Source organism: Sinocyclocheilus grahami, unplaced genomic scaffold (assembly GCF_001515645.1).
Source record: "Sinocyclocheilus grahami isolate Dianchi unplaced genomic scaffold, SAMN03320097.WGS_v1.1 scaffold253.1, whole genome shotgun sequence".
In the NCBI taxonomy this organism is placed as follows: Eukaryota; Metazoa; Chordata; class Actinopteri; order Cypriniformes; family Cyprinidae; genus Sinocyclocheilus; species Sinocyclocheilus grahami.
The window spans coordinates 1,965,116-1,978,674 of NW_015505432.1; positions in this window are offsets into that span (position 1 = coordinate 1,965,116).

Sequence of the window (13,559 nt, forward strand, 5' to 3'; positions counted from 1 at the left end):
GGTTGCTGGAGCAGGTATTTTTGGTTTCGCAGTCATCATGACCGCAGGCATCTTGGTGGTGTGTATTCAACAGATGGTTGACGGAGGTTATGCTAATGGGGCATATGCTGATTTGCCTTTCAGGCACTGTTGTTGACTGCAGCGATTTAGAATAACACAAGCGAGAAGCCGCTTATGTCTGTAAATCAAATTCAAGCAGCTTGGAAAACTTGGATTTTGTAATTAAAAACTTGTGTGGAAAGCCACGACCGCAAATGAACCGTGATGTGATGCATGACGTCATGTCAACATGGTGGCACCCATGCAGATGATTTAGTTTTAAGCAAATAAAATCGTTTCGTAGTGTTTTAAAATGAGCTTTTCTGTTGATTATTCACTAAATGTATAGCATAAACTGACATGGAGAGTTATAGAACATTATAGAACTGTATTTTTTTTCTCTCTCATCTGGCAGGCACTTTCATCCAAAGCAACTTAAATGTATTTAATATGTTTATTGTATTTATGTATCTTTTATGTACTGTATCAAAACCAGTCATAATTTAGATATAAATGGTGATATTCTACCCTGCTTTTAGCCCTGCAAAAAAACTGGATGAAATAAATAAACAAACAGTAATTAATTTAAACATTTACTGCCATCATACAGTAAAATAAAATAAAAAAAATAATAAAAAAATATAAAAATTAACAATATTGATATGGAATGGGTATTGATTGTAGTTCTTAAATTTGTCTTCTCCATTCTCAAATATTTTGATTGAACTTTAACAAAACATATTCATTAGTCACATACTAATTTCTATACATAAAATTAGACAAAAGATTCCGACAAAATTAACAGCTGGATTTCCAACTTAAGTCATATTTAGAGATTTTATTATGGTAGCATAGTTATTTATTATTGTGATACTTGCAAAGCCACTGAATTATTATTTCGAGAGTGCAGCAGTAGAACCACATTTGAAATTGGCCTAAATCAGATGCCAAAATTCTGATCTGTGCCAGATGTCTGTGAAAAAAATCTGAAATGTTTATGTAAATGTGTCCCTAGAGTCTGCATTATTCATGCAGCAAATTCCACAATCCACTTTACTGCCATGCCACTCCCACTCCACTGAGGTGGAAAACAAGCACAATCTGCTCGGAAAACTCACATTCCATACCCATCAAACATCTGCCAATTAGAGAGGGGGAAGCGTTTAAAGAGGTTTTCAGGGATGTCTCAGAGCCAAGTCAAAGCACACTAGATTGAGCTCATCATCCTTTTTATGGTGTCAGTCACAAGTCGTTGTGATGTTACTGTTTCATGTCGAGCCTAAAACCTTTCACCCTGTTCGGACTTATCATCACATTCTTGCATAAACATGACAGAACAAATGGGACCTTGGAAGAAGAGGTGAAAAAACAAGGAGCTAGCCGTCTTTATCTCTGAGGAAAACTGAGTGTGAACATGCAAGTGAAGGACGAGAGATAATAAAGATAAATGCACATGTCACCAGCTTGTTAATCAGTGATAGAAGCTCATCTCCACTCGGGTCAACAAAGGCATCACCTCATAAACTAATGAGTGCAACCGCTGTGACAGGGTCATCGCGCCCTGCGGTTATCATAACAGAAAAGGGATGCTGGGGTCAAACGTCCACAGCAGGAAGGGGTTAAACATCAAGAAAGAGTGACGCACCCAAGTCCAGGATACAATAAACCTTTAGGAAGAATGTACACTAGAAATGTAAGGAATTTTAACAGAAAAAGAATGTAAAAGTGCTAGCTTAAACCCTGCTGTTGCTTTAACATACAGTATATGATAAAATAAAAAAAATAATAAAAACTTACATATAAATGTATTGCTAAAATTTTTCAAATAATTGTTTGTTTTATTTTATTCTTACAAATCAGTGCTAGCTTAAACCCTGCTGTTGCTTTAACATACAGTATATGATAAAATAAAAAAAAAATAAAAACTTACATATAAATGTATTGCTAAAATTTTTCAAATAATTGTTTGTTTTATTTTATTCTTACAAATCTATTTTATTTTGATACCTTTTTTTGGTAAAGTAAAGAGTATAAACACCAAATTTAATTTACACCAAAAGAATATAAAATTTAAATAGTTATGCATAGTTTGTTTTTGTGAGCATTTATGCACATCATAGGATGTTGCATTTTATGTTGTTTAGTTCAAGTTCATTGCACTATTTTAGTGTTGTGTGTCATTTTTAGTGTGTGTCCTGGAGAATTCTGTTTTTGAACAATTAGTCTGTAAAAATCTTGCTTTAAATTTAACATCCTAAAGTAAACGTACATCTCTAAAAGTAATGATAACTTTGAGTTCGACAAATGAATCAGACCTTGATTCATTAAAGGGATAGTTCACCCAAAAATTCTGTCATTAATTACTCACCCTTAAGGCTTGTGCACACCGGGACGAATATCGCATGCGATTATCGCCAACGTTTAACGCCTCGTGACTAAAACAAGGGCACCAATGTGAGTGTGCACACCGGCGTGCAAAACGGCAGGCGTAAAAGCGTCATTTTTAAAAAAACGCCTCAGGCTCGTTTTTTTAGTTTGACGCGCCACGTTAAAAACTGGCTGACCAATGAGACTGGCGCTTTTGTTCACGTGCCTGGAGATGCTGAAGTTACAGTAAAACACGACTTGGTGGCGCTCAAGCACAAAACGGTCTTGCCGAGCACACATTGATACCTAACGACAAAAAGGAAGTAAGTAGACCAAGAAGATGCATCGAGGCAAGATGAATGTAGAGCTGCTGGTCTCATTGGTGTCTGAACACAAAGAGCTTTATGACAAACGTGACAGCAACTACAAAAATCTCGATAAGAGGGAGTTGTTATGGAGAGGAATTGCAGATCAAATAAGATTCGTATTTTTCATTAAGTGCCATCTAATGTCAGGGAGTGAATTTGCATGTTCACTTGGCTCATCGCCAGTTAAAATCGCTCGGGTATGAACACAAAAAACGCGTCGAAAAACGCTGGCGATAAGCGCGCGATAATCGTCCCGGTGTGCACGAGGCTTTATGTCGTTCCAAACCCGTAAGACCTTCGGAACACAAATGAAGATATTTTTGATGAAATCCGAGAGCTTTCTGACCCTCCATAGACAGCAAGGGTCCTACCACAGTCAAGGTACAGAAACGGCATGAGGGTGAATCATTTTCATTTTTGGGTGAACTATCCCTTTAACAGCTCTGGCAGGTTCGTGACTTCATTTAGTGAAGGATTCATAAGATTCATTTAAACCTGTAACTTGTGATTCTTTTGAGTGGTTCATGAAAAGAATCAGTTGTACGTGAATTGGTCCAGAATACTTGTTTTTCAGGCAAGTTCACAAGAACAATTCAAATAATACATTTTTTCTCAGCTTGGTGGTCATATATGATTTATTTGGCGATGAAGCACCGTCTTTGAAAAGTCATGCATGCATGAAACTTTTTTTGTTTTGAATACACTAATCTCCATGTAAAGAATTATTTCTTAAAGGGATGGTTCACCAAAAAAAAAAGAAGTTAATTCTGTCAACATTTACTCATCCTCATGTCATTCTAAAACATTATGACTTACTTTCTTTTGTGTAACATACAAAATATACAGTATATTTTGAAGAATGCCTCAGTATTTTTGGCTATACAATTGAGGTCAATGGTCACCCAAACTGTTTGGTAGTGATTAACATGTAAATCTTTGGTGAAGCTTTGAAATATCCAATGACAAATGTCAAGTATCCAATTTCACCTCTATTTCCCCACATCCCACACCCAACACATGACCTAAGTCTCTCAAATACACAGTGTGGGAGACATCATTGTCCCTGACAATATAGCCACATTTTCAGCTCTATGATGTCTAAATGACTGAAATTTAATGACTAAAATGTTCTCCACAGCAGGCACACTACTGTTTTATGGCATATGAGCTAGCAGGTGCTTTATACCTCAGTCTGGATTGTTCCAGGTGCTATTCGTGTTCCCCAAAAGAAATGATTTCCTGTCAGGATCCAAAGAATAAATTGATGGAGGGTGCGAACCCTGTCACCTCATTTCATCCCTTGTTGCTGGAAAAGCAATTCAAGGTCTTGTTGAAAACATAACAAGAATGAAAGAAACTCGAAACTGTTCTAGGCTTGAGCAAGAGCCAGAAATGATTAACAGAGAATGAAAAAAGAGGACTGAAAATCATGGGGAGGGAAAGAAATATGGTGACATGACACAATTATTAATACTCAAACATCAAAGCATCATGTTAAGTCAGAGCACATGTAATAACTGCTAGACCAAGACTACGTACTTTAATTTACTGAAATATATACAATTTATAAAAAAACAAAAACAAACAAAAAAATCTTTCTGAGTGAAAAACAATATCAATGCCAAAAAATACAGGCCCATACTTCATTGTATCTCTCAGGATTGATTGGATCTTGAATCTTGGGTGTTACATGCCAGAATAGACTGGAGGAGAAGGGCAAAAAAATAAGTAGTATAGGTAGCAAGTTCTGCACCACTTTTCATCAGAATCTTTAGTGCCATAGCAAAAGAAATCATATTTAATCTAAATTATAAATGTGAATTTGCAGTCTGCATTAAATGTGATGCAAAAATAAGTGAAATCGTGATGAGAAATGTATTTCTGTTGAGTCAACATTTTTAGTGAAGCAACAACATACAGTGCAACTAGTCTGATTCCCAAACAAATGAGAATGAGTACTTTTTTACACACATTACAAAAACATACAATGCAATCAGTGCATTCATATTCACAATCAAATTAGGTTTATGAGCCAATTCGGGTTAGTACTGCAAAAACATTCAATGTGATTAGTATCATCTGATTTCCAAACAAATGGCTCTTATGAGTCAGTTCTTTTAAGTGAATCAAAAACATACAATGCATGCTGTGAATTATGATTCACAAACAAATGACTCTTATGAACTGCTTCTTTTTAGTGCAACCAAAATATGCAGCATAACTGGTCTGATTCTTAAACACATGACTCTTGTGATGCGGTTCTTTTTAGTGAATCAAAAACATACAGTGCGAATAGTGTAGTCTGATTCCTGAACAAATGACTCTTAAAGGGATAGTTCACCCAAAAATGAAAATTTGATGTTTATCTGCTTACCCCCAGGGCATCCAAGATGTAGGTGACTTTGTTTCTTCAGTAGAACACAAACAAAGATTTTTAACTCAAAACGTTGCAGTCTGTCAGTCTTATAATGCAAGTGGATGGGAATCACGGCTTTGAGAGTAAAAAAAAACCATACACAAACAAAACCAAATTAAACCCTGCGGCTCGTGATGATACATTGATGTGTAAAGACACGAAACGATCGGTCTGTGCAAGAAACTGAACATTACTGATATCGTTTTTTTACCTCTGATTCACTGCAATGTCCGAACTGTCCTGAGCGCATTCTCAACAGCGGGAGCGTGACGTGTCTTCTTCTTCTTCTTGCTTTACGGCAGATCGCGGACTTATAAGTGCATTACCGCCACCTATCTCTCAAATCGACCATTGAAACTCCTAAATGAGATTGTAGATAGATTCAAGCAATAGTTCAAAAGATTAGTTTGAATCAGTCTTACAACCCTTTACTGAACTGAACCAATCAGAGCAACACCAAAATCGGCAAGTTAGCATTGTTTTCAGAAATAAAGGTTTGCATTAATATAATTAAAACAGTTTATATGCTATATAACAACAAATAAATATGATCAGTTTTCATTTAATAAAATTTCATTAAAACATGAAAACTACTTCAGTTGACTTCAGATAAGAAAAATCCACAATATCCCTATGGGTATTTAATTTCATTTTTTTTTTAAGATTTAAAAAAAAAAAAGATTTAATGACAGTTTGTCTCACTAATAATGATTTGGGCCATTTTGCATAGAATAATTAGACTCTCCTCATTGTTTCCTTCAGGTTTCTGCGTCTTTGGAGGAGCAGGCTTTCACAGAGGCATGGGGTCAAAAAGCAAAGGCTACCTTCAGTGATTCTCTCATGGAGAGCTTCACTAATCCAGACCTGAAGAAAATCATCAGTAAGATCAATGTTCTGGGACCTGCCAATCTCCCAACCGCAGAGAGAGAGCGGGTGAGTTAACCACTGGAGCTGTGGAAGAAGAGCTATTGACGATGCATCAAGATGTGTTTTGATTGCTCTCTTTGTTTTCTTAGTTCAACACCGTTCTGAGCCAGATGGACAGCATCTACTCAAAGGCAAAGGTGTGTCCCCCTTCAGAGGAATGCTGGTCTTTGGAGCCTGGTGAGAAACGCTCCCAACACTTTGTTGATGTGTGTCAGTAAAGGTCAAAATAGGTGAAAATACACACGCATACGCACAAGGAAGTACAAGGGCTTGCAATACAACAAAAGAATTGTGTTTCAGATTAGCTTGAGGTAGGGCTGCACGATTATGACAAAAATCATAATTGTCGATTATTCCCTTGAAATTGTAATTGCGATTATTGATTACGATTATCACAATTTACATTGAATGATGTTTATGCCATTGTTTGATGCAATTGCATGCCGTATTTTTATATAAAAAAATAAACAAGCTGAAAACACTCTAACTGAAAAACCTTTAGTGCTTTTCTATAGTATTAAGCCTCAAATGTCAAATATACATCGGATTCGTTTCTTCTTTAAATTATAAAAAAAAGTAAAAATATGAATGGTATTATAATGTTATACTAAAAGTAAAACTAAAACAATGGAAAAACACTAAGCGTGCAGAATAACATAAGTGGACTTTGAACGATTAATTGCCGCTTTGAACGATTACGTAATTGTGGCATCCATAATTGTAATTGCGATTAGAAATTCGATTAATTGTGCAGCCCTAGCTTGAGGCGTTAAAATTTATGCACGCGGATCAACCTATAGATGGTTAAAGAGATGCACCAAAGAACACATCACAACTGAGAATGCAAAAGTAGCAATAACACCTTTGCAGACAGATTATATTTAAAGTTTTTTCCTTTATTCAGGACAACAGCCTGATTGCAAGTATGATATTGCTTTTACACAACAGTTAACAATAAAAAATAAGTTAATACTTAGTAACTAATTGTTCAGCCAACAAAATCTCTGAGAAACAAACAGTAATGAGTGATTCAATGACTGACTGAAAAAAGCCATTTGTGACCCTGGAGTCCTGGACCACAAAACCAGTCATAAGGGTACATTTTTCGAAATTGAGATTTATACATCACCTGAAAGCTGAATAAATAAGCTTTCCATTGATGTATGGTTTGTTAGGATAGGAACATATTTGGCCGAGATACAACTATTTGAAAATCTGGAATCTGAGGGTGCAAAAAAATCAAACATTTTTTATTTATTTAAATATACTAAATCCTATCAAACGAGGTAAACTCATAGCAAAGATGAAGAGAACCAACATATAATTTTTTTGGCAAGAAACTCACCTGGTACAAACTGAACAGGTTAGGATTTAGAAACACATTTTATTCGTGCTATGCTAAGGGACATGCTAGAGGAGTTGCAATATTAAAGGGTTAGTTCACCCAAAAATGAAAATTAGGCTGCGTTTTACTCACCCCCGAGTCATCCTAGGTGTATATGACTTTCTTCTTTCAGATGAATCCAGTCGGAGTTATATTAAAAATTGTCTTTGATCTTTCAAGCTGTTTAATGCCACTCAGTGGGTGTTGCATTGCTTCAGTCCAAAAGAAGTTAAATAAGAAGTGCCCATCAATAAAAAAAATTTCTCACACGGCTCCGGGGGGTGAACAAAGGCCTCCTGTAGCAAATCGATGCGTTTTTGTAAGAAAAATATCCATATTCAAAACTTAATAATCACTTGAATCTAGCTTGCGCTCACTGTTGTAAACGGAAGTAGTTCCGGGAGGATGACTTATGAGTTCAGCTTTTGCGCATGCGCCGCTCAGAAGTGACGCACGCGGAAACGCAGCAGAGAGATCAAAACAAAATGACATGAATATGGCTATTTTTCTTACAAAAACGCATCGATTCGCTACAGGAGGCCTTTGTTCACCCCCCAGAGCCATGTGAGACACTTTTTTTATGCATGGGCGCTTTTTATTTAACTTCTTTTGGACTGAAGCAATGCAACACCCGTTGACTGCAATGATAGATCTTGAAAGATCAAAGACAATTTTTAATCAAAGACAATTTTTAATATAACTCCGACTGGATTCGTCTAAAAGAAGAAAGTCATATACACCTAGGATGCCTCGGGGGTGAGTAAAACAGCATAATTTTCATTTTTGGGTGAACTAAGCATTTAATTTTGAATAAGGTGACTTTTCAGGCTTCCAGCCAAATTGCTGATAAAGAGGAACATTACATTTTGGTAAAAGGGATCCTTGATTCTAGGGAAGTAACATTATTTAATGTTTATAGACCACCAGGACAGGATAAAATATTTATTAAGAAAATATTTGATTTAATAGCTTCAGAAGTATCAGGTATTCTTATTTGTGCTGGGGACTGGAATGTACAGTTGCATCCTACCCTAGACTCTTCAAATCCAACAAAAATGATTAATTCTGAAACACTGTATGTTAGGAAAATGCTTAAAGCAGCAGGCATGTTTGATATATGGAGGGAGCTCCACCCATCTGCAAGACAATACACCTTCTTCTCCCATCCTCACATGGTCTATTCTAGGGTTGACTATTTTTTATGTTTCACTCAGTGAGGCACAGGATTATAGGTTGTGAAATAGGAGCTAAAGATGTTTCCAATCATACAGGAGTGTACTTGAGACTTCATCTTGATGTTTAATCTAAGAACACTGTTTGGAGATGAAATACTAGTCTTCTAAATGATCACCAATGTGAAGAATATATAAAAAAATTAATTAAGGACTACATTGAATTTAATAATAATGAGGATGTGTCATCATGTGTAAAATGGGATGTGGCTAAAGCGGTGCTGAGAGGAAAGCTCCTAAAGTGGTCCTCAAGAAAAAAGAAAGAAAAACAGAACTTACTGGCTGATTTAACAAATACACTAAAGACATTGGAACAAAAACATATTGAATTAAATGAGCCTACATTTTTTAATTAAATAAAAGTGATAAAACAACAAATAAATAAGATACTTGACAAACAAGTGGAGATTAAACTCAAATATGTTAAACAGAATTACTATGAGAACGGTCCCAGAGCTAAAAAAAAAAAAAAAAGTTAGCTTGGAAACTCCGGAAACAACAAATGGAGAGGTCCATTTTTAAAATCAGAGACCCTGAAACCAATGTAATGTGTTATAAACCAGAAGAAATATCACAGTCTTTTGAAAAATATTATAAGAAACTATACTCCCAACCGGAAGCAGCTAGCCCCTTAATTATAAAAAAGTTGGAAACAAGCGATTATATCTGAGATACCAAATGCTGGAAAAGATAAGACAGAATGCGGCACATACAGACCTATTTCAGTGTTAAATATAGATTATAGACTATATGCTTCAATAATAGTTAAAAGATTAGAAAATATCATTCCTGATTTGATTGATACTGACCAAACTGGATTTGTTAAAAGTAGGCAGACACATAATAATGTGAGACGTGCATTATTTCTGTTCGAGAGCATGGGCAAAAATACTTCCAAATCCCTGGCAATTAGCCTGGACGCGGAAAACGCTTTTGACTCGGTGCGATGGGAGTTTTTGTATTTAGTATTGCAACGTTTTGGCTTTAATGAAGAGGTTATAAGAAGTATTAAACCGCTATATAATTTACCAACATCCAAGATTAAAATAAATGGTCATGTTTATAACTCGATTACACTGGAGCGGGGATGTCATCAGGGATGCCCCTTGAGTCCCATGCTTTTTGCACTATTCATAGAGCCATTAGCTCAGGCAATTAGAGAAGATACAGAAATTCTAGGAATTCCAATGAAAGAAACCGAACACAAAATATGCCTGTATGCGGATGACATTCTTATGACTATTTCCGAGCCAGACTCCAGTTTACCTAAACTCATGTCTTGTCTTGAGCAGTTTGGTTGGTATTCAGGATATAAACTAAATTTACACAAAACCCAAACCCTCTCTTTTAATTATTCACCACAGGAAAATATACGTAAAAAATATAACTTTAAATGGAAAACAAACCTGGGGGTTATCATACCGAAGAATTTGGCTAAAATTTATATGTCTAATTATGGATCTATTACGAAGGAACTGAAAGCAGACTTGAATAATTGGACACCTCTAACTTTTAGTTTGTATAATCAAATAGAAATTATAAGGATGAATGTTTTATCGCGATTATTGTTTTTCTTTCAATCACTACCTGTAGAGATACCAAAAAAACTATTTAATGACTGGATCCCAATGATCTCAAGATTTATATGGAAAAATCAGAAACCCAGGGTAAGACTCAAAACACTACCATTACCAAATTAGGAAATGAGAGGACTGTATCTTCCCTGTTTGGAGGATTATTATAAAGCAGCACAATTAAAATATCTAGTTTGCTGGTGTATTGACGATTATGATGCAAAACGGAAAGAATTAGAACTCAACCAGCTAGACTTTCCTCTCCCTTCTTTATTAGGGGGCAAAACTACTAAGATTATGTACTCTTAACAAATTAAGCAATTTGACATTAGTTCCTCTTAATACTTGGTTCAAAGAATGCAAAACTCTGAAACTGGAAAAATAAGCACGGCTGCTAAGATGGGTGGCATATGTGCGGTTTAAACAATGGATATTTACATCATATTGTACAGTTTCATCCAAGATTGGTTTAGAAAGCTTCCAACATCTTATTGATACCTATAATTTAGAGAAACACGATTTCTATAGATATTTACAGCTTAGAAATCACTTTAATAAAAATATTAATAATAAGGAGGCAACTGAATTGAGTCTCATAAACGTTTTTTGCTGATGCATATAAAGGTGGTATTCACAAGAAACTGGTGTCAAAAATATATCCATGTATACAGTCCTCTAAGTCTCACTCTACCTGTTAAAGAAAAATGGGAGGAGGCGGCGAATTTAATTATAACGGAAGAAGATTGGTTAAACATATACAAGTCACAGCATGCAACTTCCAGTTCTGGTCAGTGGAGAGAATTCTCATGGAAAAACGTCATTAGATCCAAAAAGACAATATTTACAGAATGGTAATCTAGAATAGAAACTCAATGGCAGATTATTTTCATACATTCTGGAACTGTCCGGCAATCCAATCATAATCATAATCACTGAAATAGAATCAATACTGGGTCTTGAGATTGATCATAGCTTTGGTACTATATATTTAGGAAACATACCAACTGATTTTAATGCTCAAGATAAGTACCTTCTCAGATTGTTATTGGTTGCTGGTAAGAAAGCAATAACCAAGAATTGGCTGGATGAGAATCCACCAACAAAAGAAGAGTGGATAGTGATTGTAAAGGATATGTTTGATATGGAGAAAATGACCTTTTCTCTAAGGCTAAATATGGATACATTTTATAAGAACTGGTCGAAATGGTTAATACGCAGGAAAATAGATAGTACATAAATAGATGTTAAAGGTCCCATGACATGCTGCTTTTTGGATGCTTTTATATAGGCCTAAGTGGTCCCTAGTACTGTATCTGAAGTCTCTTTCCCGAAATTCAGCCTTGGTGCAGAATTTCAGCCACTACGAGCCAGTCCCACAATGAGCTTTCCTTAGGACGACCTGTATGTTCAATTCTTTCTTTCTTTTGTCCCCCCCCCCCTTTTTATGTGTTTTTTAAATATTTCTGAGTTATGTTATAAGAAAAAAAGGAAGCAGGAAATTGAGGCAATTTTATTGAGTTTGTTGAGGCACAAGTCTTAGTTTATAATGAGAACTGGACCTTGAAATAAAGTGTGATCTAAGTTTGTGACCAGCTGAAAGAATTCTTGTAAAATCCCCACCACTTGACATCACTTGCCTTACTCTCAACAATTAACTTTAGTAAATGTTTGTTTACATTAGCACCGTTAGGTTTATGTTTTTTTGCCGAAGAGGAACAGAACATTCCACTAGAAATGTTTAGCTTATCTTAAAAGGTTGCTTTTATCTGAAGAGCGCACCATTACATCCATGCCACAACAGTTTCGCATTTGCTAATAACATAATTGATCTCTATAACATTCAAAATCCAAATCTATCTGCTTATTTGGATGAAATCACATGTTTGTTCTAACAGTGTTTCATACATGTGGACTTGCTTATATCTGCAGCGGACGTGTGCTTTTCCCCATCTCCAAATACACATGGACCAAAAAAGCCACAAACAAACAGCAGTAAATCTGACTCTGTATGAATACACAACACTAAATTCTAGCTGATGTCCATTAAATCTTGCCTACTGTTCCTGTCCTCCACTTCATGGATCCAGTCAAATGATCCAAAGCTAAAATCAACATATGTTGTGTCCTATACTCCTAAAAGCTTCCGTTCAAGGCTCTTCCTGAGAAACTGCACTGATTTAGCTTCTAAGGACCACAAAAATCTGGAACACAGTTGTAAACAAATGCCCTTTCTTTATCTGGGGCTCATTTGCAAGACTCCGCATAACCTAAATCTAACCTAAATAAACTAGAAGTTGTTTTACTGCAGAGTTGGTATTAAAAATAGTTCACTTAGAAATGAAAATTCCCTGAAAATGTACTCACCTTCAGGCCATCCAAGATGTAAATTAGTTTGTTTGTTCATCACAACAGATTCAGAGAAATTTAGCATTCCATCACGTACACACCAACGTATTGCAGTGAATGGGTGCCCTCAGAATGAGAGTTCAAACAGCTGATAAAAACATCACAATAATCCACACGTCTCCAAATTAACATCTTGTGAAGCGAAAGGCTGCATGTTTGTAATAAACAAATCCATCATTCAGACATTTTTATCTTCAAACCACTGCTTCTGGCTAAAAATGCGAGTAATATATATTCATAAAATTGCTCCAAATATGTTCCGGAGATGAAGAAACAAACTCAACTACAGTACATGTTGGATGGCCTCAGGGTGAGTACATTTTGGGTTAACCATTCCTCTAATTATTATGCATTTATGTTATTTATGTGTTTTTAGTTCATTGTGTTTCAGGCAATATGTGGTCACAAACATGGAACAACATCTACAACCTGATGATCCCTTTTCCTGACAAGCCCAATGTAGATGTGATGGACACCATGGTTGCTAAAGTAAGCGAACAGAACTATATCTTGATGAGTGAATAATATCCTCAGCACTCCAGAGACTGATAAAATGATTTGTACCCATAGGGTTATAATGCTACTCACATGTTCCGGGTGGCTGAGGAGTTCTTCACCTCTCTGGGTTTGCTCGAAATGCCTCCTGAGTTTTGGGACAAGGCCATGCTGGAGAAACCCACCGACGGAAGGGATGTGGTCTGCCATGCCTCTGCCTGGGACTTCTACAACCGCAAAGACTTCAGGTACATTAATCATATCTCAGTACAGTAGTTCGTATTTTTGTACAATGGCAACAGGTATCTGATGCTTGCGTATTCCCTGAGGTATTCCGTCATTCTTAATCAG